Raw genomic sequence first — 27,968 nt, 5'->3', positions numbered from 1 at the left:
TATATATACACGCACACACAACACATCTTCTTTATCCATTCATCTGTTGATGGACACTTAGGTTGCTTCCATTTCTTGGCTATTGTAAATAGTACTGCTATGAACATTGGGGTGCATGTATTTTTTCAAATTAGAGTTTTCATCTTTTCTGGATATATGCCCAGGAGTGGAATTGCTAGATAATATGATAACTCTATTTTTAGTTTTTTAAGGAACCTCCATAATGTTTTCCATAGTGGCTGCATCAATTCACATTCCCACCAATAGTGTACAAGGATTCCCTTTTCTCTACACCCTCTCCAACATTTATTATTTGTAGACTTTTTTATGATGGCCATTCTGACTGGTGTGAGGTGATACTTCAGTTTGCTAATATTTTTTAGGATTTTGAAATCTATATTCATAAGGTACACTAAATTTTCTTTTTTGTGTGATATCATCTCATTCTCCTCTCAGAGTAATTCTGGTCCATAGAATGAATTAGAAGTTTTTCCTCTTCCACTTTTTGCAAGAGTTAGAGAGTTATTCGTGTTAATTCTTTAAATATATAGTAGAATTGACTGATAAAGCCCTCAAGTCTATAATTTTTCTTTCTTTAGAAGCTTTTGATTATGGATTCAATCTCCTTACTAGTTATATGTCTTTTCAGATTTTCTATTTCTTCCTGAATCAGTTTAGATCATTTGTATATTTCAAGGAATATTTTTCATTTCTTCTAGGTATCTAATCTTGTATTCTCTTATAACTTCTTGTCTTTGTAAGGTCACTGGTAAAGTCCCCACTTATGTTTCTAATTTTAATAACTGTGTCTTCTCTATTTTATTCTTTGTCATTCCTGCTAGAGTTTGTAAATTTTGTTAATATTTTCAAAGAAACAACTTATGTTTCCATTGATTTTCTCTGTTGGTTTTCTATTCTTTGTTTTGTTCATTCCCACTCTAATATTTATTATGTCCTTTCTTCAGGTAGCTTTGGGTTTAGTTTGATCTTTTTGTTTCTTATGATGTAAAGTTAGGTTATCAATTTAACATCCTTCTTCCTAGTAATTATATACATTTACCACTATAAATTTCCCTCTGAGCACTGCTTTTGCTGCATCCCATAACTTTTTGTATGTTGTGTTTCCATTTCATCTTCCTCTAAATATTTTCTAATTTCCCTCAAGATTTCTTTTTTGGCCAATTCATTGTTTAAGATTGTGTTGTTTAATTTCTGTGTATTTTGGGGTTTTCCAGTATTCCTCCTGTTACTGATTTCTAACATTGCTCCAGTTTGGTTGGAGAAAATAATTTGTATGGCATCTATTTTTTTTAATCTATTGAGAATTGTTTCATGGCCTGGCATACAGTATATCTTGGAGCATGTCCTATGTGAACTTGAGAAGGATATATATTCTGCTGTTCTTGGGTAGAGTGCTCTTATATATGTTAAGTCTAGTCCATTTATGATGTTTTCAAATCTGTTGTTTTCCTACTTATTTCTGTATGGTTGATCTATTCATTATTGAAAGTGGGGTATTGAAGTTTTCAACTATTACTGTAGAACTATCTATTTTCCCTTTCAATTATGTCAATTTTTTCTTCAAATATTTTAAAGGTCTGTTATTAGGTGCATAAATGTTTATAATTGTTATATGTTCTTGCTGTATTGAGCCTTTATCAATATACCATGTCTTTCTTTACCTCTTGTAATCTTTTTTTGAGTTTAAAATCTATTTTGTCTGATATTATAGCCATCCAACACACTTTTGGTTACTATTTGCATGGAATACATTTTTATATACTTTTACTTTCAACCTATTTGTGTCATTGGATCTAAAGTGAATCTCTTGTAAACAGCAAATAGTTGCATCATTTAAAAAAAATCTGTCGTGCCAATATCTGTCTTTCGATTATAGAGTTTAATCCATTTACATTTAAAGTAGTTACTTATAAGGAAGGACTTAACTTCTGCCAGTTTGCTATTTGTTTTCTATGTAACATAGCTTTTTTATCCCTCATTTTCTCTATTACTGCCTCTTGTGTTTAGCTGTTCTTTGTAGTGAAATATTTTGATTCCTTTCCCAATCTTTTAATGTATTTTCTATACATATCTTCTTTTTGGTTACTATAAAGATGGTTTATAACATCTTACACTTAAAACAATCCAATTTGAAATTATGCCAATTTAACTTCAAAAGCATACAAAAACTCTGCTCCTACATACTTCTGTCCACCACTTTCTGTTATTGATGTCACAAATTACATCTTTATACATTAAGTGACAAATAACATAGTTTAATAATTACTTATATATACATCTTTTAAATCCTATGGAAAATAAAAAGTGAAGTTATACACCATAATTACAATAATAGTGAATTTTACAAGTTCCCATATATTTGTATTTACCAAACATTTTTTTTCTTCAGCTTTGAGTTATTGTCCAGTTTCCTTTCACTTTAAACTTAAGGATTACTTTTAGCATTTCTTGCAGGGTAGGTCTAGTGGTAACAAACTGACTCAGCTTTTGTTTATCTGGGAATGTCAATTTCTCCCTTATTTTTGAAGGACAGTTTTGCCAGATATAGACTTCTCAGTTGACAGTATTTTTTCTTTCAGCACTTTGAATATAGCATCCCATTACACTCTGATCTCCAAGGGTTCTACTGGGAAATAGACTGATAGTCTTATTGAGAATCTCTTGTAGATATGAGTTGTTTCACTCTTGCTGCTTTTAATATTCTCTCTTTGCCTTTGTCTTTGAACATTTTGATAATAATGTGTCTCAGTGTGGGTTCCTTTGGATCCATTGCTCAAGATTGCTTTGGCTATTCAGAGTCCTTAGTGGTTCCATACAAATTTTAGGATTGAATTTTTTACTTCTGTGAAAAATGACATTGGAATTTTTAAAATAAATTTTATTTATTTATTTATTTATTTATTTATTTATTTATATTTTTGCTGCATTGGTCTTTGTTGTTGTGCGTGGGCTTTTCTCTAGTTGCAGCAAGCCAGGGGCTACTCTTTGTTGTGGTGCACGGGCTTCTCATTGGGTGGCTTCTCTTGTTGCAAAGCATGGGCTCTAGGTGCGTGGGCTTCAGTAGTTGTGGCACTTGGGCTCAGTAGTTGTGGCTTATGGGCTCTAGAGTGCAGGCTCAGTAGTTGTGGTGCACGGGCTTAGTTGCTCCATGGCATGTGGGATCTTCCTTGACCAGGGCTCGAACCCATGTCCCCTGCATTGGCAGGTGGATTCTTAACCACTGCACCACCAGGAAAGCGGTGCCATTGGAATTTTGATAAGAATCCTATTGAATCTGTAGATTGCTTTGAGTAATATGGACATTTTAACAATATAAATACTTCCAATCCAAGAACACAGGCTATCTTTCCTTTTATTTATGTCTTCTTCAATTTCTTTCATCAATGTCTTATAGTTTTCAGTGTACAGGTATTTCACATCCTTGGTTGAATTCACTCCTATTGTTTTGTTGTTTTCGATGTTACTTTAAATGGTATTGCTTTCTTAATTTCTCTTTGAGATAGTTCATTGTTCATGTATAAAAATTCAACTGATTTTTATATGTTGATTTTGTATCCTGTAACTTTCCTGAATTTATTGATTAGTTATAAAAGTATTTTTGGAGTCTTTAGGGTTTTCCATGTATAAGATTATATAATTTGCAAATAGAGATAGTTTTACTTTTCCCTTTCTGATTTCGATGTCTTTTATTTCTTTTTCTTGCCTAATTGCTGTGGCTAGGACTTCTAATATTATGATGAATAAAATTAGCAAGAGTAGGCATTTTTCTCTTGTTCCTGAGCTTACAGGAAAAGTTTTTATCTTTTCAAGTTGAGTTTGATGTTAGCTGTGGGCTTGTCATATACAGCTTTTATTATGTTGAGGTATGTTCCTTCTATCCCTAATATGTTGACAGCTTTCATCCAGAAAGGCTGTTGAATTTTGTCAAATGCTTTTCTTCATGGACTGAAATGATCCGATATTTGTATCCTTCATTCTGTTAATGTGGCATATCACATTGATTGATTTGCATATATCAAACCATTTTGCAACCCAAGGATAAATCTCACTTTACCATGATGTAGGATCCTTTTAACATACTGTTAAGTTTGGTTTGCTAGCATTGTGTTGAGGATTTTTGCACCAATGTTTATTAGGAGTATTGGGCTGTAACTTTCTTTTCTTGTGTCCTTTTCTGGCTTTGGTATCAGGGTAATGCTAGCCTTGTAAAATGAGCTTAGGAGTGTTTCTTCCTCTTCAACTTTTGGAAAGAGTTTGAGAAGTACTGATATTAATTATTTTATAAATACTTGTAAAATTCACCTGTGAAGTTATCCTGAACTTTTCCTTATTGGGAGGTTTTTGGTCACTGATTTGATCTCCTTACTCATTATTAGTGTTTTTCACTTTTTCTGTTTTTTCCCCTAATTCAGTCTTGGAAAGTTGTATGTTTCTAGGAATTTATCATTTCTTCTATTTTACCTAATTTGTTAACATACAATTGCTCATAGTAATCTCTTATGATCCTTTGTATTTCTGTGGTATCAGTTGTAATGTCTCTTCTTTTGTTTATAATTTTAATGTAGTCTTTTTATTTTTTAATTTAGCTTAGGTAAATGCTTGTCAATTTTATCTTTAAAAAAAAACCAAAACCTTTTTTACCCCTTGGAGTATAGTTGATTTACAATAATATATTTGCTTCTGGTGTACAACAGTGATTCAATATTTTTATAGGTTATACTCCATTTAAAGTTATTATAAAATATTGGCTGTATTCCCTGTGCTGTACAATATATCCATGTATTTTATTTATTTTATACATAGTAGTTTGTACCTCTTAAGCCAACCCTTTGTTTTATTGATCCTTTCTATTTTCCTTGTATTCTATTTAATTTATTTCAGCTCTAATCTTTGTTGTAGCCTTCCTTCTGCTATCTTTGGGGTTAGTTTTTCTGGTGGTGATGAACTCCCTCAGCTTTTGTTTGTCTAAAGAAGGTCTTTTCTTTCTTTTATTTCTGAAGGACAACTTAGTCAGGCAAGGTATTCTTGGTTAGCATTTATTTTACTTTCAACACTTTGAATATATCATCCCACTGTCTCCCGGCCTGCAAGGTTTCTACTGGGAAATCTTCTGATAGCTTTACTGAGTATCCTTTGTAAATGAAGACGTTTTTCTCTCACTGCTTTTGAAAATTCTCACTTTATCTTTGATTTTTGAGAGTTTTTCATAGTGTGTCTTGATGAAGACCCTTTGAGGTGAGTCTGTTTGGGGACCTTTGAGATTCATGTACCTGAATGTCCAAGTCTTTCCCCAGATTTGGAAAGTTTTCAGCCATTACTTCTTTAAATAAGCTTTCTGCTCCTTTCTTCTTCTTCTGGGGCTCCCTTAATGAATATATTTGCTCTCATAATGGTGTCCCATAATCCTGTAGGCTTTCTTCATTCTTTTTCACTTCTATTTCTATTTTCTTCTCCGACTGGATAATTTAGAGATATATCTTCGAGTTCACAGATTCTTTCTTCTGTTTAATCAAGTCTGTGGTTGAAACTCTTTTTTGCATTTTTCATTGCATTCATTGTATTCTTCAGCTCCAGCATTTTTGATTGGTTCTGTTTTCATGATATCTATCTTTTTGTTAAACTTGTCATTTTGTTCATGTATTGTTTTCCTGAGTTCATTGAGCTATTTGTGTTCACTTGAAAATCCCTGAGCTTCCTTAAGTTAATTCTTTTGAGTTTTTTGTTTTTTCAGGTAACTGGTAGATCTCCATTTCTTTTGGGTCAGTTACTGGATAATTATTTTGTTCCTTTGGTGGTGTCAGGTTTCCTTATGTTTTTCTGTTTCTAGTGGCTTTGTGCTGATGTCTGTACATTTGAGAGTGCAATCACCTCTTCAAGCCCTTTTGGATTGGCTTCAGTGAGGAAAGACTTTAACCTGCAGGTGGTTGCAAGGGCAGTGATTGATGAGGTGCAGTCTCCAGTTCTGGGAAGGGCACAGTGATATAGTCTCCATGAAGTTCTGTCACCTGTAGTCAGTGTCAGCAAAGACTGTGGGAATCTTTAGTGATCAAGGCTGCAGGTATCTTTGGTGGCAGTGGTAACTAGGGATGTTGGGGTTCTTGGTGACAAAGTCTGCTGGGGTCCTTCTGTTCTTTTTGTCTGTGAGAGGAAATTCTAGCCAATAAGATCCTTTCTGGCACCATGTCTAGAACAATGACACTCAGATTAGCAGCAAAGATGGTGTCTTGTGCCCAGGAGCATGCAGAACTACCATAGTGCCTGGAGCTGGGGGCACAGACACATTTGCTGCTGTGGTGGCATGAGTGTCTGTGGTAAAGTCATGTGAGGCTATCCAAAGAAGTGAAGTTAGAGCTGGCTGTGGTGACTTGGGCCCCAGGGGAGTGGAGTCGGGGTGATGAAGTAGTGACATGGGCCCTGGGATAACAGGGTGCAGTGGTAGCCTGGACCTAGGGGACAGGGTGCACCAGGAGTGCAGCTCTGGTGATGTCAGGTCATAACTATAACTCAGGCCTCAGGTATCTGAGTGCAGAGCAGCAAAAATAAAGTCACAGCCACAGCTTGGGCCCTAGGGTTGGAGCCCAGAGCAGTGGCAGTGCAGCACTATTGATGGTGGGTCAAAGCCCTGACTCAGGACCCAGGGGATGGGGCACAGCACAGCAGCAGCTCTGGTCCCATATATGGTAAGAGACTGTGGCATCCAAATCTTGGAAATTGGTATGCAGCAGTGACTCATGTCCTAGTGAGCAGGTCTCAGCACAGAAACAGCAACAGCCCTGGGGGAGTGGGGGAGATGTAGTGACAGGGGCTCTGGGCAGCTATATCAACTGCATTCAGAGTTGATAAAGACTGTGGGTGTTCTTAGTAGCAAAGGTTACAGATGTTCCAGCAGTGACAAAGATTGCTGGACTCCTCCTGTTCTCCTCTTCGCCATGCCTAAAATCCCTCCAAGGAATTCCTCTTGGTGCTGAGATGCTTTGGACTGGAAGATGGGATGATACTGGTAAAATACTACCTATGCTTTTCTATGCAGCCATCCTAAGTTTTTGTGCTCCATGGGATTTCTGCTGATCCTTCATTGCAGTCCACAGCTTTTACAGAGCTGTTTTTGTTGGTTTGTAGTTGTTTATTTGTTGTTTTTTGGGTGGAGACAAGCATTGAAATCCCCACTTCCATCATCTTGCTGATGTCACCTCTCAAATTGAGATTTTTTTTTTTTCAGGTTTAACTAAGCACTCAGTCTTACAAAACTATTATAGGCCACCCTTAATCTACTCAGAGGCTATGAGACAGGCAGCACAGCATGCTATGCATTCTTCTTCTTGGAAGTAAACCTTGCAGCAGTCTTTGTAATAGTTCGCATAGCCACTTCGGATATACTTTCCCTGACCCCACAAAGAAGAGCTCAGTTTCAAAGAAGTGAGATTAACATTGAGTGAAATGTGGAAGTTTCTCTGTCTTAAAAGCCCCATGCTCCTCAGAAGCTTACCACAACCCACAGACGTAACTTTCAGGGTTCCCTCAAGGATATTGTCCAGTTATGAGTCTCACAGTAAGGAAATGCCTCCAAATATGGCTTCTCATGAGGTATTTATAGCTCTCCAAGTCCAGATTCAATTTACCAATCAGGTTCATTTTAACTGAAGCAAATGTTGCTTAGTAACATAGTTGATACGTAAAATCCATATTTATTTCCAGAGCTAGAAAACAAACTGAAGATAAAATTTTCATGCAGAAAAGAAAAAAATTTAACCCTTTATTCATACTCTTATCTCCCATGACATTAGCATTTCCTTTAACATAGGAAAAGACAAATTAATACATTGTATAATCACCAAATTTTTTATTATTCAGTGGGACTTATTCAACATTCCTTCTGTCCCTTAACAAATTGGACTTTTCTTTAGCCAATTAGTTTTTAGAATGCCACAGGTCTTTGTATCCTAGGGATGAAATGTAAGTTTACATCAAATATCAACACATCAGAACATTTAATAAACCAAACGTAGTACAGTGTCATTTTTCTCTTTTCAGTAAAATGTTTCTTTCATATACCATCAGTAAATTAGTGGTTTATCCAATCTGGAACAGTCTTATCTCAGTAACTCAAAAATAAGTTTTTGTCCATAGTCTCTTGGCTTAATTTTTCTAAAAAGTTTGTCACTTGAAATCATTTAAGAAATTTTTGCATTCCCATCAGTTTTCACTAGGTGACAACAAAGGACATTATTTAAACTCCAGTAGAGGTTCATACTATATAAAAATGCACTGGCTGACTTGGTTGGAATGATTTTTGCTGCCTGGCTGTGATTTACGTGCTCCCACACATAGTGGGAATTTTGGTAAAACCTTTTTTCCAATGTCCCTTGGCCTTATTAAGTTGTTATCAGTGTGTCTTTCCAAGACACAGCAGATGCTACCATTCCTTGACAGAGGTCTATTCAATATGATATAGGATAGGAACCACAGCTGCTAGTGGGACAGCTGTAAGCATACCTCTTTTGTGGAAGTAAAGCTTGCATTTGTCCTTACAGCAGTCTACACAGCCAGGTAGGAGCTAGTTTCCCTGGCTCCCCAATTATCAGATCAGATATGAAAAAATAAGACTGATTTAAAAAATTCATATCCCTCAAGAGCAAATATCTATTAGAGATGTCATCTTTTAAAATTCCAGATATTGGGACTTCCCTGGCAGTCCAGTGGTTAAGACTCTGCCTTCCAATGCAGGGGGTGAGGGTTCGATCCCTGGTTGGGGAGCTAAGATCCCACAGCCTCACAGCCAAAAAACCAAAACAGAAAACAGAAGCAATATTGTAACAAATTCAAATTCAATAAAGACTATAAAAATGGTCTACATTAAAAAAAAATCTTAAAAAAAAATAAAATAAAATTCCAGATATTGAAAACTTATGGTTTCTCTCACTTTTTCCTCCTGATTAGTCTTGCTAGCTGGTTAGTAATTTTATTAAACTTTTCAAAACAAACTTTTAACTTTTCTTATTTTCTCCATTGTGTGTCTGTTTTCTGTTCACTTATTTCTGCTCCTGTCTTGTTTCCTTTCTTCTATTTTTCCTTAGGTTTAATTTTCTTTCTTTCTACTCTTAAGGTGGAAGGATAGATTTTTAAACTTTTCTTCTCCTATAACTGATGTGTCTAAAGCTTTACATTTCCCTCTAAGCCCTGCGTTAGATGTGTCCCATAAGTTTTGAAATATTTTTTATTATTCTTCAACTTAAAATATTTTCTATTTTCCACTGTGAATTCTCCTTTGAACTGTTGGTTATTTGAAGTATGTTGCTTAATTTCCAAATATTTAGACTTTTTTAAAAGTTGCCCTTTTTTTTCATTGATTTCTAGCTTAATTTCACTTTTGGCAAAGTGAGTACTCTGTGAGTTCAGCCCTTTGAAATGTATTCAGACTTGCTTAAAGGCCTAATATATGGACAGTTCCCTTGTACACTTGATAAGAATGTATATTCTGAAGTGGTTGGGCATAGTCTTCCATAAATATTGATTATGGTTCAGTTGGATAATAATGTAATTGTAATTTTCTAAATTCTTACTAATTCTTAATATGATTGTTCTATTAATTACCAAAGGTGTGTTAAATCTTACATTATGATTGTGGATTTGTCTTTTTGTCTTTTTAGTTCTGTCAATTTTTGCTTCATATATTTTGAAATCATGTTATTAAATGCATATAAATTTAGTGTTTTTATGTTTTCATAAATGTCTCTTAGCACTTCAAAATGTAGTCTTTATCTTTGGTAATATTCCTTGTCTTGAAATCTACTTTCCCCTATAATAATATTGTCCCATTGGATTCTTCTATAATTAGTATTTTCATGTTGTATCTTTTTCTATCCTTTTTTCAACTTAGTTCTTACACTTAATGTTTCTTTTAAACATAATATAATTAGGTCTTATCTTTTTGATCCAAGAAGAAAGCTACAAAATAAGCTCATCTTGGGGAGGATCAAAATGATGGAGTAAGACAACGTGGAGCTCTCCTGTTCCCATAAACACATAAAAAATACATCTACTTGTGGAAAAATTGTCACTGAAAAGTAACTGGAAACTGGCAGGACTCCTGTACAACCAAGGCTGTAAGAAAGATACACATATAATTGTGTAGGAAGGGGGGAAAAGCAATTGGGTCAGGACCTATGCCCCTGGGAGTGGACTCAGAGGAAAATGGAGATTTCAGGGGCAGACACCCACCCTGGGGAGTAAGCAGGTCAAGACACATAATGGACGTCCTAATCCTGTGGTCCTACAAAGAAGATACAACCACTTTGGCTCGCTGGATGATGCTGGGACAGATACAAAGACAAGAGAAACCTTGACTCTTTGCATGAGGAGAATGCATATGCTCGATAGCCCCCAAGGGAGGGCTTAGAGAGGTCCATGCTAGCAGTTTCCAGGTTTCCAGCCACTGCCTCAACATGCTCCCCAGCCCAAACCAAGTGAATGCTCTGGCACCACTCATTCCAACCCACAGTGTGTAACTGGATCTGGGGTGGCCAGAACCAGGGAAAAGAATTGACCTTGGGATGAAGAGGTGACGCATTCCTGGGGTGTAGCCTGGCTGGGGCAATGGTGGCCATTGTTGGTACTTACTCAAGCAGCACCCAGAAGAAGACTAGAAATCTGATGGCAGCCACTCCACCACAGGCCACACCCTGATACATGCAGAGAAACCACATGGGCCCACCTGCCCTGCAGAGCAGTTCCACACCAGGGCAGGAATGGAAGAGGCTGGGGACAGTGATCAGTGGTTAGAGACAAAGGGGTACTGAACCCAAAGAAGGATGGAGAGAGGTCTGCCTTAGAGGATGCCGAGTTTCCCGCAACCACCTCATTGTGTGCCCCAGCCCGAGCCAACTGAATAATTTGGCCTGACTCAGTGCACACCACAGTGTGGCACTAGATCTGGGGTGGCCATGTCCAGAGAAAATACAGAAACATGGGCTGAATCTGAGCAGATTTGCATATGCCTACAGAGGCAGAGCATCAGACCTCTGTATGCACACAGGTCCTACTTGCATTAGCACTACCCTCCCAGTGCAGGAAGAGGGAAAAACAAACACTTAAATGAGACAGAGCCACTTTCAGCCTGACCCTTAAGGCTTCTGCTCCAGTAATGGGAACAGACCTTGCTCCTGACAGGGTACTAATGGCCACTGAGCAGAAAGGAAGTCCCAACTCAGCATTGGCTCTAGCCACTCCATCTCCAGCCCCACTCACTACCAAGGTGATAGCTACCAGCGCACTGTGATGAAAGACTTGACTGGTGTCCACATCAAATCCAGCCCCCCCACCAGAGGCAATGGGCACACTCAGTCTGCACAGGAGGCTCCTACATAAGAACACCATTTCAAGACCACAATAGGTAACTGTTTCATCTAAATTCATAGAGGCAGAGAAAGTTAAGTAAAATGCAAAGGCAGAGAAACTACTCTCACTTGACAAAGCAAGAGGAAACACCTGAATAAATAACAAATTAAATAGAAATAAACAATTTATCAGATAAATAATTCAAAACACTGGTACTAAAAATATTAACTGAATTAGGGGAAATAATTGATCTAAAACTTGAACATTTTAACAAGAAACAAGAAAATACAAAAAAAGATCCAATCAGAAGTGAATGATTCAATAGCTGAAATGAAAAACACACTAGAAGGAATGAAGAGTAGATTAAATAATACAGAACACAAAAATGATGTGGAGATAGAATAATGAAATCCCCCAATTAGAACAGCAGAAAGAAAAACAATTTTTTAAAATGAAAACAATATAAGAGATCTTGGGGATAACATTAAGCATTCCAACATTTGCATTATAGGGCTCCAGAAGGAGAAGAGAGAGAGAAGGGATTTAAAAAGTTATTTGGAGAAATTAGGGCTAAAAAAGTTCCCAAATCTGAAGACCTACACCAAGACATATCACAATTAAAATGGCAAAAGTGAAAGATAAAGATTGAATTCTAAATGAAGCAAGAGAAAAACAGAGTCACATAAGAGGGAATCCCCATAAGAATATCAGCTGATTCCTCTGCAGAAACTTTGCAAACCAGAAGGGAATGGCGTGATATATTCAAAGTGCTGAAAGGGAAAACCCTGCAACATAGGATACTCTACTCAGCAAGATTATAATTTAGAATACTAAGAGTGATAAAGAACTTTTCAGACAAGCAGAAACAAAAAGAGTTTATCAATACTAAATCTACCATAAAAGAAATGTTAGAAATGTAAAGAAATAAGAATCTATAGGCAAAGGAAAATCCCATTAGAAAAGGAAAATATATAGTAAGGATTGAAGATGGCTTAAATAAGTCATTATGTAGATTAAAGCAAAAAAATTGTAAAAGTGAATATAACTACAATGAACAGTTAAGAGATAAGCATGAAGATATAAAATAGAACATGAAAAATACAAAATGTGGGGAGAAGAGTAAAAAATATAGCTCTTTTGAATGTGTTTGAACTTAAATGACTACAAGATTAAAACAAGTAGAGATAATTATTGGTCAACATATATAATCCCCATGGTAACCACAAATCTAGAGCCTAAAATAGATATGCAAAAACCAAAAAGAAATGAACACAAAATACTACTAAAGAAAATCATCAAACCACAAGGAAAGAAATAAAAAGAAGAAATGAAGACAGAACTACAAAAACAACTGGAAACCAAGTAATAATATGGCAATAAGTACATAACTATCAATAATTACTTTACTGGACTTCCCTTTTGGTGCAGTGGTTAAGAATCCATCTGCCAATGCAGGGGACACAGGTTTGAGCCCTGGTGTGAGAAGATCCCACATGCTGTGGAGCAACTAAGCCCATAAGCCACAACCACTGAGCCTGCACTCTACAGCCCATGAGCCACAACTACTGGGACCCATGTACCTAGAGCCCATGCTCCTCAAGAAGAGAAGCCACCACAATGAGAAGCCCATGCACCACAACGAAGAGTAGCCCCCACTTGCTGCAACTAGAGAAAGCCCATGCATAGCAATGAAGACTCAATGCAGCCAAAAATAAAAATTAATTAATTACAAAAATAATTACTTTAAATATCAATGGACTAAATGCTCCAATCAAAAGACATACATGTCTGATTGGATTTTTTAAAAAAACACTTAATATGGTACCTACAAGAAACTCACTTCAGATCTAAAAACACACACAGACTGACAATAAAGGGATGGGACAAGATATTTCATGCAAAAGGAAATGACAAGAGAGTGGGGTAGCAATATTCATATCAGAAAAAATAGACTTTAAAACAAAGGCTATAACAAAAGACAGAGAAGGGCACTATATAATGATAAAGGGAACACTTCAAGAAAAGGATATTACACTCATTAACATACATGCACCCAACACAGGAACACCTAAATATACAAAGCAAATTCTAAAATACATAAGGGAGAAATAGACAGTAACACAATAACAGTGGGGGACTTTAACACCCCACTTACACCAATGGACATGTCATCCAGATAGAAAATCAATTAGGAAACACAGGCCTTAAACTATACATTAGAACAGATAGACTTATGCATATATAGAACATTCCACCCCAAGGCAGCAGAATACACTTTCTTTTCAAGTGCACATGCAACATTCTCCAGGATAGATCACATGATAGGCCACAAAACAAACTTCAGTAAATTTAAGAAAATCGAAATCATATCAAACATCTTTTCCAACCACAGTGCTACGAGACCAGGTATCAGCTACAAAAAAAAAAAAAAAAGTGGAAAAAAACACAAACACATGGAGGCTAAATATATGCTACTATACAAACAATGAATCACTGATGAAATCAAAGAAGAAATTTTAAAATACCTGGAGACAAAGGAAAATGAAAACACAATAGCCCAAAATCTATGGGACACAGCAAAAGGAATTCTAACAGGGACATTTACAGCAATAAAAGCATATTCAGGAAATAGGAAAAATCTCAAATAAACAACCTAACCTTTCACCTAAAAGAACTAGACAAAGAAAAACAAATAAAATGCAAAGTTAGTAGAACTAAAAAAATAATAATAAAAACCAGAGCATAAATAAATGAAATAGAGACTAAAAAAAGTATAGAAAAGACAGATAAAACTAAGAGGTGCTTCTCTGAAAAGATAAACAAAATGGATAAAACTTTAGCCAGAATCAACAACACAAACATATAAAGAACAACTAATATTTATCCTTCTCAAACTATTTCAAAAATTTGAAGAGTATGGAACACTCCCAAATTATTCTACAAGGCCACCATTACCCTAATACCAGAACCAGACAAAGACACTACCAAAAAATAAAATTACAGGTCAATATTTTTGAAGAATATAGATGCAAAAATCCTCAACAAAATACTAGCAAACTGAATCCAATAATATATAAAAAGGACTATATACCATGATCAAGTTGGATTTAACCCAGGGACACAAGATGGTTCACCATTTGCAAATCAATGAATATGATACACCATATAAACAGAAGAAAGGATAAAAAAGATCACATGATCATCTAAATAGATGCAGAAAAAGCACTTGACACAATTCAACATTCATTCATGATTAAAAAACTCTCATCAAAGTTGACATAGAGGGAATATAACTCAACATATGAAGGCCATTTATGACAAACTCACAGCTAGAATCATCCTCAACGGTGCAAAGCTGAAAGCATTACCTCTAAGATCAGAAACAAGACAAGGATGCCCACTATTGCCACGTTTATTCAACATAGTGTTCGAAGTCATAGCCATAGCAATCAAACAAAAAAAAAAGTAATAAAAGAAATCCAAACTGAAAAGGAAGAAGTAAACTGTTTTTGTTTATAGATAACATGATATTATACATAGAAAAGACTAAAGATTCCACCAAAAAAACGACTAGACCTCATCAATGAATTTGTTTAAGTTGAAGGATACTCAATTAATATACAGAAATTTGTTTCATTTCTATACACTAACAGCAAACCATCAGAAAGAGAAATTAAGGAAACAATTTTATTTACACTAACATCAAAAAAAATTAAATATCTACGAATAAACCTACATAAGGAGGTAAAAGATCTTTACTTGGAAAAATATAAGACACTGATAAAAGAAATTGAAGATGACACAAACTGATGGAAAGGTATATCATGTTCATGGATTGGAAGAATTAATATTGTTAAAATAACCATACAAGGGAGTTTCCTGGTGGTCTAGTGGTTAGAATTTGGTGCTTTCACTACCGTGGCCCATGTTCAATCCCTGGTCTGGGAACTGAGATCTGCAAGCAGTTTGGTGTGGCCAAAAAATAAAAAATAAATAACCTTACCACCCAAGGCAATCAACAGATTCAATGCAATCCCTATCAAAATACCAATGGCATTTTTCACAGTACAAGAACAAATAATTAAAAAATTTATATGGAAAGACAAAAGATCCTGAATAGCCAAAACAATATTGAGAAAGAAAAAAAACATGCTGGATGTATCATGCTCCCTGACTTCAGACTATATTACAAAGCTACAGTAATCAAAACACTATGTTACTGGCACAAAAACAGAAATATACATCAATGGAGCAGAATGGAAAGCCCAGAAATAAACCCATGCACCTAAGGGCAATTAATCTACAACAGAGGAAGCAAGAATACACAATGGAGAAAAGACCCTTTCTTCAATACACAATGGAGAAAAGACACTCTCTGAGAAAACTGGACAGCTACATGTAAAAGAATGAAATTAGAACATTCTCTAATACCATGTACAAAAGAAAATTCAAAATGGAGTAAAGACATGACGTAAGACCAGAAACCACAAAGCTCCTAGAATAAAACCTAGGCAGAAGAACCTTTGACCTTAATTGTAGCACCATTTTTTGGAATCTGTCTCCTAAAGCAAAGTAAACAAAAGCAAAAATAAACAAATGGGACCTAATTAAACTTAAAAGTTTTGCATAGCAAAGGAAACCATCAACAAAACAAAAGGACAACCTACTGAATGGAAAATATTTGCAAATGATATGACAATTAAGGGGTGGATATCCAAAATATATAGACAGCTCATATAACTCAATATTTAAAAAAAAACTCATTTCAAAATTAGGCAGAAGACATGAATAGAGATTTTTCCAAAAAGACATGCAGATGGCCAACAGGTACATGAAAAGATGATCAACATTGCTAATCATCAGTGCAAATCAAATCCACAATGAGATATCACCTCACACATGTCAGAATAGCTATCTTCAAAAAGAACACAAATAACAAATGTTGCTTAAAATATGGAGAAAAGGAAACCTTTGTACACTGTTGGTGGGAAAGCAAATTGGTGCAGCCACTTTGGAAAACAGTATGGAGGTTTCTCAAAAAACTAAATTTAGAAGTACCATAGGACCTAGCAATTTCACTCCTGGGTACATATCCAAAAAAACCAAAAACACACATGCACCCCAATGTTCATAGCAGCATTATTTACAATTGTCAAGATATGAAAGCAACCTTAGTGTCCAGCAACAGATGAATGGATAAAGAAGATGTGGTATATATTTACAATGGAATACTGGTCAGCCATAAAAAAGAATGAAATTTTGCCATTTGCAGCAACATGGGTGGACGTAGAGGGCATTATACTAAGTGGAATAAATCAGAAAGAGTAAGGCAAACACAGTATGGTATCATTTATATGTGGGATCTGAAATATACAAGGGACTAGTAAATATAACAAAAAAGAAGCAGACTCACAGATATAGAGAACAAACTAGTGGTTATCAGGGGGGAGAGGGAAGGGGGAGGGGCAATATGGGTAGGAAATTAAAAGCTACAAACTACTATGTATAAAATAACCTACAGGGATACATTGTACAACATGACAAATATAGCCAATATTTTATAATAACTATAAGTAGAGTATCACCTTTAAAAACCATGGATCACTACATTGTAAACCTGTAACATATAATATTGTACATCAGCTACACTTCTTTTTAAAAATATGAATAGAACTAGAAAGCATATCAACAAAGTAATAAAAGACTGAAACAAAACTACAAACAGGCTAGACGTAACAGACTTCTACAGAATATTCCACCCAGAAACAATAGAATATACATTCTCCAATATAGACCATATGCTAGGCCATGAAGTAAACATCAATAAATTTAAGAGACTAGAAATAACATAAAATATATTCTCCAACCACAGTAGAATAAAATTAGAAATCAATAATGGGAAAATTCAGAAAACTCACACATATCTGGAAATTAAACTACACGCCTAAATAATCAATCGTTCAAAATAAAAATCAAAGGGTACATCAGAAAATACTGAGCTTAATGAAAATCAAGACAAACCTTAGAAAATGTTATGGCATGCAGATAAAGCAGTGCTTTGAGAGAAATTTAGAGATGTAAATACCTACATTATGAAAGAAGCAATATCCCAAATCAACGACTAACTTTCTACCTTGAGACACTGGAAAAAGAATAGCAAAACTAAGCCTAAAGCAAGGAAAAGGAAGGTAATAATAAGATTAGAGTGGCAATTAATGATAGAATAGAAGTGCATTAGAGAAAAATTAATAAAATCTAAAGGTAGTTCTTTTAAAAGAACAAAAAAATTGACAAACATGTAGTTTGGCAAACTGTAAAAGAGAACACTCAAATTATTAGAATCACAAGTGAAAGAGGGGATGTTACTATTGATCTTACATAAATAAATAGAATTATGAAAAACACAATGAACAATTGTATGCCAACAAATTAGATAACTTACATAAATGGCTCTTGCTCCTTTTTTTCTATATTATAATTGAGGTAATAGCTAGGAAATTAGACAGGATAAAGAAATATACGGAATCCAGATGGAAAAGTGAAAGGAATTTGCTTAAAATAACTATTAGAGCTAGTCAATTAATTCAGCAAGGTTACATTATACAAGATCAATTACAAAAATGAATTGGATTTATTTTTGCTGTTGTTGTTAGAAAGATATTTTTTGTTACATTTATTTTTTATTGAAGTATAGTTGATTTAAAATGTTGTGTAAGTTTCAGGTGTACAGCAAAGAGCTTCAGATAGATAGATAGATAGATAGATTCCTTTTCAGACTCTTTTCCCATATAGGTTATTACAAAATATTGAGTGTAGATTCCTGTGCTATAAAGTAGGTCCTTGTTGTTTACTTATTTTATATATAGTAGTGTGTATATGTTACTCCCAAATTCATAATTCACCCCTCCTTTCCCCTTTGGTAACCATAAGATCATTCACCATAACTGTGAGTCTGTTTCTGTTTTGTAAACAAGTTCATTTGTATCATTTTTTTTAGATTCCACATATAAATGATATCATATGACATTTCCCTTGTCTAATTTAATCTACTTAGTATGATCATCTCTTGGTCTATCCATGTTGCTGCAAATGGCATTATTTCATTCTTTTAAAAAATATTTTATATTGGAGTATGGTTGATTAACAATGTTGTGTTAGTTTCAGGTGTACAGAAAAGTGATTCAGATATATATATGCATGTATCTATTCTTTTTCAAATTCTTTTCCCATTTAGGTTATTATAGAATATTGAGCAGAGTTCCCCATGCTATACAGTAGGTCCTTGGTGGTTACCTATTTTGAAGATAGCAGTGTGTACATGTCAATCCAAAACTCCCAATCTATCCCTCCTCCCCACCCTTCCCCCCCGGTAACCATAAGTTCATTCTCTAAGTCTGTGAGTCTGTTTCTCTTTTGTAAATAAGTTCACTTGTATCATTTTTTTGATTCCACATATAAGTGATATCATATGATATTTGTCTTTCTCTGTCTGACTTAATTCACTTACTGCTTGCAGATGACATGAAAATATACATAGAAGATCCTAACAATGCAACCAGAAAACTACTAAAGCTCAACAATGAATTTGGTAAAGTTACCGGATACAAAATTAATACACAGAAATCTGTTGCATGGTAGTTCTATTTTTAGTTTTTTAAGGAACCTCCATACTGTTCTCCATAGTGGCTGTATCAATTTACATTCCCACCAACAGTGTATGAGGGTTCCCTTTTCTCCACACCCTCTCCAGCATTTATTGTTTGTAGATTTTTTGACGATGGCCATTCTGACTGGTGTGAGATGATAACACATTGTAGTTTTGTTTTGCATTTCTCTAATGATTAATGATGTTGAGTATTCTTTCATGTGTTTGTTGGCAATCTGTATATCTTCTTTGGAGAAATGTCTATTTAGGTCTGCCTATTTTTGGATTGGGCTGTTTGTTTTTTGGATATTGAGCTGCATGAGCTGCTTGTAAATTTTGAAGATTAATCCTTTGTCAGTTGCTTCATTAGCAAATATTTTCTCCCATTCTAAGAGTTGTCTTTTCATCTTGTTTATGGTTTCCTTTGCTGTGCAAAAGCTTTTAAGTTTCATTAGGTCCCATTTGTTTGTTTTTGTTTTTATTTCCATTTCTCTAGGAGCTGGGTCAAAAAGGATCTTGCTGTGATTTATGTCATAGAGTGTTCTGCCTATGTTTTCCTCTAAGAGTTTGATAGTGTCTGGCCTTACATTTAGGTCTTTAATCCATTTTGAGTTTATTTTGGTGTATGGTGTTAGGGACTGTTCTAATTTCATTCTTTTACATGTAGCTGTCCAGTTTTCCCAGCACCACTGATTGAAGAGGCTGTCTTTTCTCCACTGTATATTCTTGCCTCCTTTATCAAAGATAAGGTGACCATATGTGCGTGGGTTTATCTCTGGGCTTTCTATCCTGTTCCATTGATCCATATTTCTGTTTTTGTGGCAGTACCATACTGTCTTGATTACTGTAGCTTTGTAGTATAGTCTGGGAGCCTGACTCCCGCACCTCCGTTTTTGTTTCTCAAGATTGATTTGGCTATTCGGGGTCTTTTGTGTTTCCATACAAATTGTGAAATTTTTTGTTCTAGTTCTGTGAAAAGTGCCAGTGGTAGTTTGATAGGGATTGCATTGAACCTGTAGATTGCTTTGGGTAGTATAGGATGAAGCAATCCCACTACTGGGCATATACCCTGAGAAAACCATAATTCAAAAAGAGTCATGTACCACAATGTTCACTGAAGCTCTATTTACAATAGCCAGGTCATGGAAGCAACCTAAGTGTCCATCAACAGATGAATGGATAAAGAAGATGTGGCACATACATACAATGGAATATTACTCAGCCATAAAAAGAAACATAATTGAGTTATTTGTAGTGAGATGGATGGACCTAGAGTCTGTCATACAGAGTGAAGTAAGTCAGAAAGAGAAAAACAAATACCGTATGCTAACACATATATATGGAATCTAAAAAAAAAAAAAAAAAGGTCATGAAGAACTTAGGGGCAAGACAGGAAATAAAGACGCAGACCTAGTAGAGAATGGACTTGAGGACATGGGGAGGGGGAAGGGTAAGCTGGGACAAAGTGAGAGAGTGGTAGTGTATATATGGACATATATAAACTACCAAATGTAAAATAGATAGCTAGTGGGAAGCAGTCACATAGCACAGGGAGATCAGCTTGGTGCTTTGTGACCAGATAGAAGGGTGGGACAGGGAGGATGGGAGGGAGGCAGATGCAAGAGGGAAGAGATATGGGGATATATGTATATGTATAACTGATTCACTTTGTTATAAAGAAGAAACTAACACACCATTGTAAAGCAGTTATACTCCAATAAAAATGTTAAAAAAAAAGTCTGTTGCACTTCTATACACTAACAGTGAAAGATCAGAAAGAGAAATTAAAGAAACAATCCATTAACCATCACATCAAAAAGAATAAAATACCTAGGAATAAACCTACCTATGGAGACAAAAGACCTGTATGGCAAAAAGTATAAGATACTGATGAAAGAAATCAAAGATGATACAAATGGAAGGAAATAACCATAACTGTGGCATACAGGCTATAGAGTGCATGTTCTTAGATTGAAAGATTCAATTTTGTCAAAATGACTATACTACTCAAGGTAATCTACAGATTCAATGCAATCCCTATCCAATACCCAATGGTATTTTTCACAGAACTAGAACAAAAAATCTTAAAATTTGTATGGAGACAAAAAGATCCCGAATAGCTAAAGCAATCTTGAGAAAGAAAAATGGAGCTGGAGGAATCAGATTCCCTGACTGTAGACTATACCACAAAGCTACAGTAATCAAGACAGTATGGTACTGGAACAAAAACAGAAATATGCATCAACGGAAGAGGATAAAAAGCCCAGAGATAAACCCACACACCTATGGTCACCTAATGTATGACAAAGGAGGCAAAAATATACAATGGAGAAAAGACAGTCTCTTCAATAAGTTGTCCTGAGAAAACTGGACAGCTACATGTAAAAGAATAAAATTAGGACACTCCCTGGCATGATACAAAAAAATACAGTCAAAGTGGATTAAAGACCTAAATGTAGGACTGGATACTATAAAACTCTTAGAGGAAAACACAGGCAGAATAGTCTTTGACATAAATCACAGCAACATGTTTTTCAATCTGTCTTCTAGAGTAATGGAGATAAAAACAAAAATTTAAAAATGGGACCTAATTTAACTCAAAAGCTTTTTCACAGCAAAGGAAAGCATAAACAGAACAAAAACACAACCCACAGAATGAGAGAAAATATTTGCAAACAATGAAACTGACAAGGGATTAGTTTCCAAAATTTACGAACAGCTTATGTGGCTCAATATCAAAAAAACAAACAACCCAATCAAAAAATGGGCAGGAGACGTAAATTTACATTTCTCCAAAGAAGACATACAGATAGCCAAGAAGCACATGAAAAGATGCTCAACATTGCTAAGTATTAGAGAAATGCAAATCAAAACTACAATGATATATCACCTCACACCAGTCAGAGTGGCCATCATCAAAAAATCTACAAACAGTAGATTGCAATCAGTAGATTGCTGTGGGTATTATAGTCATTTTAACAATATTGATTCTTTCAATCCAAGAACATGGTATTTCTTTCCATCTGTTTGTGTCATTTTTGATTTCTTTCATTAGTTTTCAGAGTACAGGTCTTTTGTCTCCTAAGGTAGGTTTATTCCTAGGTATTTTAATCTTTCTGATGAGATGGTAAATCATATTGTTTCCTTAATTTTCCTTTCTGATTTTTCTTTGTTAGTATTTAGAAATGCAACAGGTTTCTGTATATTAGTTTTGTATCCTGTAACTTTACCAAATTCATTGAAGAGCTCTAGTAGTTTTCTGGTGGCATCTCTAGGATTTTCTATGTATAGTATTATATCATCTGCAAACAGTGACAGTTCTTCTTCTTCTTTTCCAATTTGAATGCCTTTAATTTATTTTTCTTCTCTGTTTGCTGTGGCTAGGACTTCCAAAACTATGTTGAATAAAAGTGTTGAGAGTGGGCATCCTTGTCTTGTTCCTTATCTTAGAGGGAATGCTTTCAGCTTTTCACTGTTAAGTATGATGTTAGCTGTGGGTTTGTCATATATGGCCTTTATGATATTTAAGTATGTCCCCTCTGTGCCCATTTTCTGGAGAGTTTTTATCATACATGGATATTGAATTTTATCAAAAGCTTTTTCATCTATTGAGATGATCATATGGCTTTTATTACTCAATTTGCTAATGTGATGTATCACATTGATTGATTTGTGGATGTTGAAAAATCCTTGCATCCCTGGAATAAATCTCACTTGATCATGGTGTACGATCCTTTTAATGTTTGTTGGAATCAGTTTGCTAGTTATTTTGTTGAGGATTTTTGCCTCTATGTTCATCAGTGATATTGGCTTATAATTTTCTTTTTTTGTGTGGTATCTTTGTCTGGTTTTGGTATCAAGGTGATGGTAGCTTCATAGAGTGAGTTTGGGAGTGTTCTGTCCTCTGCAATTTTTTGGAAGAGTTTCAGAAGGATCAGTGTTGACTTTTCTCTAAATGTTTGATAGAATTCACCTGTGAAGCCATCTGGTCCTGGACTTTTGTTTGTTGGAAGATTTTTTTTTAAATTTTTATTTATTCATTTATTTATTTATTCATTCATTTATGGCTGTGTTGGGTCTTCGTTTCTGTGCGAGGGCTTTCTCTAGCTGTGGCAAGCGGGGGCCACTCTTCATCACGGTGCACGGGCCTCTCACTGTAGCGGCCTCTCCCGCTGCGGAGCACAGGCTCCAGACGTGCAGGCTCAGTAATTGTGGCTCACGGGCCCATTTGCTCCGCGGCATGTGGGATCTTCCCAGACCAGGGCCCGAACCCGTGTCCCCTGCATTGGCAGGCAGACCCTCAACCACTGTGCCACCAGGGAAGCCCTGTTGGAAGATTTTTAATCACAGTTTCAATGTCAGTACTTGTAATTGGTCTGCTCATATTTTCTGTTTCTTCCTGGTTCAGTCTTGGGAGATTGTACCTTTCTAAGAATTTGTCCATGTCTTCTAGGTTGTCCATTTCATTGGCATATAGTTGCTGTGGTAGTCTCTTATAACCCGTTGTATTTCTGTGGTGTCAGTTGTAACTTCTCTTTTTTCATTTCTAATTTTATTGATTTGAGCCCCCTCCCTCTTTTGCTTGATGAGTCTGGCTAAAGGTTTATCAACTTTGTTTATCTTTTCAAAGAGCCAGCCTTTAGTTTAATTGATCTTTTCTATTGTTTTCTTCATCTCTATTTCATTTATTTCTGCTCTGATTTTTATGATTTCTTTTACTAACTTTGGGTTTTACTTATTCTTCTTTCTTTAGGTGCGTTAGGTGTAAGGTTAGGTTGTTTATTTGAGATTCTTCTTGTTTCTGGAGGTAATCTTGTATCACTATAAACTTCCCTCCTAAAAATTGCTTTTGTTGCATCCCATGGGTTTTGAATTGTCATGTTTTTGTTTTCATTTGTCTCTAGGTATTTTTTGATTTCCTCTTTGATTTCTTCAGTGATCCATTGGTTGTATAGTAGCATATTTTTTAGCCTCCACGTATTTGTGTTTTTTGCAGGTTTTTCTTTTTTCTTGTAGTTGACTTCTAATCTCATAGCATTGTGGTCAGAAAAGATGCTTGATATGACTTCAATTTTCTTAAATTTACCAAGGCTCACATTGTGGCCCAGCATGTGATTTTTTCTGAAGAATGTTCCATTTGCACTTGAGAAGAATGTGTATTCTGTGGCTTTCAGATTAAACTCTCTATAGAGATCAATTAAGTTCATCTGGTCTAATGTGATATTTAAGACTTGTGTTTCCTTATTGATTTTCTCTCTGGATGATCTGTCCATTGATGTAAATAGGGTGTTAAAGTCCCACACTAATATTGTGTTACTGTCAATTCCTCCTTTTATATTTGTTAGCATTTGCCTTATATGCTCCTGTGTTGGGTGCATATATATTTACAATTGTTATATCTTCTTCTTGGATTGATCCCTGGATCATTATTTAGTGTTATTTAGTGTTCTTTCTCTCTTGTAACAGTCTTTTTAATTAATTAATTAATTAATTAAGTTGTGCCAGGTCTTAGTTGTGGCAGGAGGGCTCCTTAGTTGTGGCATGCGAACTCTTAGTTGCAGCATGCATGTGGGATCTAGTTCCTTGACCAGGGATTGAACCCAGGCCCCCAGCATTGGGAGCATGGAGTCTGAACCACTGCACCACCAGGGAAGTCCCTTTCTTGTAACAGTTTTTATTTTAAAGTCTATTTTGTCTGATATGAGTATTTCTACTTCAGTTTTCTTTTGATTTTCATTTGCGTAGGATACCTTTTTCCACCTCCTCACTTTCAGTCTATATGTGCCTCTAGATCTGAAGTGGGTCTCTTGCAAACAGCTAATATACAGGTCTTGTTTTTGTATCTATTCAGTAGTCTATGTCTTTTGGTTGGAACATTTAATCCATTTACATTTAAGAAATTATCAATATGTATGTCCTTATCGCCATTTTGTTAATTGTTTTGGATTTGTTTTTGTAGGTCTTTTTTTCTTCCTTTCCTCTTTTCTTCTCTTCTCTTGTGATTTGATAACTATTTTCAGTGTTGTGTTTGGATTCCTTTTTCTTTTTTGTGTGTATATCTATTATGGATTTTGGGTTTGCAGTTACCATAAGGTTTTGACATAGCAGTCTATACAAATACAAGATTGTTTTAAGGTGACAGTCTCTTAGTTTCTTTTTTTTTAATATTTATTTATTTATTTGGCTGCATCAGGTCTTCACTGTGGGATCTTTCATTGTGGCACGTGGGCTTCTCTTTATTTGTGGCACCCGGGCTCAGTAGTAGTTGCAGCATGCGGGCTCTCTAGTTGTGGCATACAGGCTATAGAGTGCATGGCCTTAGTTGCCCTGCAGCATGTGGGATCTTAGTTCCCCAATCAGAGATCAAACCCACATCCCTTGCATTGGAAGGCAGATTCTTAACCACTGGACCATCAGGGAAGTCCTGATGATCTCTTAATTTCAAATTTATTTCAAATATCCTGCATTTCTACTCTCCACCTCTCACACTTACTGGTTTTGATATCATATTTGTGTGTGGATGATTTCCTCCCTTTACTGTATGTTTCCCTTTACCAGGGAGCTTTGCCATTTCATAATTTTCTTGTTTCTAGTTGTGGCCTTTTCTTTTCCACCTAGAGAAGTTCCTTTACCATTTGTTGTAAAACTGGTTTGGTGGTGCTGAACTCTTTTAGGTTTTGCTTGTCTGTAAAACTTTTGATTTCTCTGTCAAATATGAATGAGAGCCTTGCTGGGTAGAGTATTCTTGGTTTTAGGTGTTTTCCTTTCATCACTTTAAATATATCATGCTATTCCCTTCTGGCCTGCATAGTTTCTGCTGAAAAAATCAGCTGATAATCTTACAGGGATTCCCTTTTATGTTATTTGTTGCTTTTCTCTTGTTGCTTTTAATATTTTCTCTGTCTTTAATTTTTGTCAATTTGATTAATATGTGTCTCTACATGTTCCTCCTTGGCTTAATCCTGCTTGAGACTCTCTGTTCTTCCTGTACTTGGGTGACTGCTTCGTTTCCCATGTTAGGGAAGTTTTCAGCTCTTATCTCTTCAAAATTTTCTCAGGCCCTTTCTCTCTCTCTTCTCCTTCTGGGACCTCTATAATGGGAATGTTGGTATGTTTAATGTTGTTCCAGAGGTCTCTTAAACTGTCCTCATTTCTTTTCATTCTTTTGTCTTTCTTCTGTTCCATGGCAGTAATTTCCCCCATTCTGGCTTCCAGGTCACTTATCCGTTTTTCAGCCACATTTATTCTGCTATCGATTCCTTCTAGTGTAATTTTTTCATTGTATTCTTCAACTCTGGTTATTCTTTATATTTTCCAATTCTTTGTTAAAATTTCTCGTAACTTCTTGCACTGTGAATCCATCCTTTCTCTGAGATCTTGGATCATCTTTACGATCATTACTCTGAACTCATTCTCTGGTAGATTGCCTATCTCCACTTCACTTAGTTGTTCTTCTGGGGTTTTTATTTTGTTCCTTCATCTGGAACATATTCCTCTGCCATCTCAGTTTGTCTAATTTCTGTGTTTGTGGACTTGGTTCTGCAGGCTGCCAGATTGTAGTTTTTCTGCTTCGGGTGCCTGCCACCTTGTGAATAATGCTGGTCTAGAGGCTTGTGCAGGTCTCCTGTTGGGAAGAGCTGGTGCCTGCTTGCTGGTTGGTGGAGCTCGGTCTTGGCCCTCTGGTGGGCAAGGCCTTGTCAAGAGGTGTGTCTAGAGGTGGCTGTGAGCTCAGGAAGTCTTCAAGAAGCCTGTCTCCTGATGGGTGGGGTTGTGTTCCTGCTCTGTTGGTTTTTTGGCATGAGGCATCCCAATACTGGAGCCTACAGGCTGTTGGGTAGGACCAGGTCTTGGTGTTGATGATCCAAGCAAGTTGTTTGCCTTCTCGAGAGTTCAACTAGCTGAACACTCCCTGAAATCTCCACCATCAGTGTCCACGTCCCCAGGGAGAGCGACAGTCATACCATGCTTCCCCAGGAGAATCTCTGAGACCAGCAGGTAGGTTTGGCCCAGGTTCCTAAGAAGTCAGTCACTTTGCTCTGTGTCCCAGTATGCATGAGACCTTGTGTGTTCCCTCCAAGAGTGAAGTTTTCATTTCCCCCCAGTCCTATGGAGCTGCTGAATAGGAGGAGCCTTGTTGGCCTTCAAAGCCAAATGCTTGGGGGCTTCTTCTTCTGATGCCAGATCCCTGGGCTGAGGAGCCTGATGTGGGGCTTAAAACTCTCACTCCTGTGGGAGAACTTCTGCAATATAATTATTCTCCAGTTTGTGGATTGCCCAACCACGGGTTATGGGATTTGATTACATCATGAATGTGCCCCTCTTACCCTCTTGTTGTGGCTTCTTCTTTATGTTCTTGGATGTAGAATATCTTTTCAGGCAGGGTCTAGTCTTTTTTATCGATGGTTGTTCAGCATTTAGTTGTGTTTGTGGTGTGCTCATGAGAGGAGGTTGAGTCCAAGGTCCTTCTACTCTGTCATCTTGGTTTTGACTTCTCTTCAATTGGATTTTTATACACTTGTAATTATCAATCTGAAAATGAAATTAAGAAAACATTTCAATTCATAATAGCATCAAGATGAATAAATATGTAGGAAGACATTTAACAAAAGAATTATAAAACTTAGACTCTGAAAACTTCAAAACATTGTAGAAAGAAATTAAAGACAATCTAAATCAATGAAAAAACATTCCCAAATTCATGGACTGAAAAACTTGATATTGTGAAGATGGAAATAGCCCTCAAACAGATGGGCAGATTTAACATAATTCCTATAGAATTCCAGCTGACTTTTTTTGCTAACTGATAAGCCAATTGTAAAATTCATAAGGAATTTCAGGAGACCAAGAATAGTTGAAACAATCCTGAAAAAGAAGAATAAAATAGGAGAATTTACCCTTGCTAATTTCAGAACTTACTACAAAGCAATAGTAATCAAAAGTGTAGCAGTAGCACAAGGATATACCTAGA

The 27,968-nt window shown here is 35.9% G+C and overlaps 1 long non-coding RNA gene across 1 annotated transcript; it reads left to right on the top strand.

Annotated features, from left to right (window-relative positions):
- LOC309616028 lies at positions 1 to 27,009 on the top strand. Its single transcript, XR_014237214.1, has 2 exons — positions 1 to 23,001; positions 23,325 to 27,009. It is a non-coding gene; the product is annotated as an uncharacterized lncRNA (long non-coding RNA).
- The last annotated feature ends 959 nt before the right edge of the window (positions 27,010 to 27,968 follow it).

Source organism: Balaenoptera borealis (assembly GCF_965194805.1).
Source record: "Balaenoptera borealis genome assembly, chromosome: 1".
Lineage (NCBI taxonomy): Eukaryota > Metazoa > Chordata > Mammalia > Artiodactyla > Balaenopteridae > Balaenoptera > Balaenoptera borealis.
This window is presented reverse-complemented; position numbering and strand designations above follow the sequence as displayed.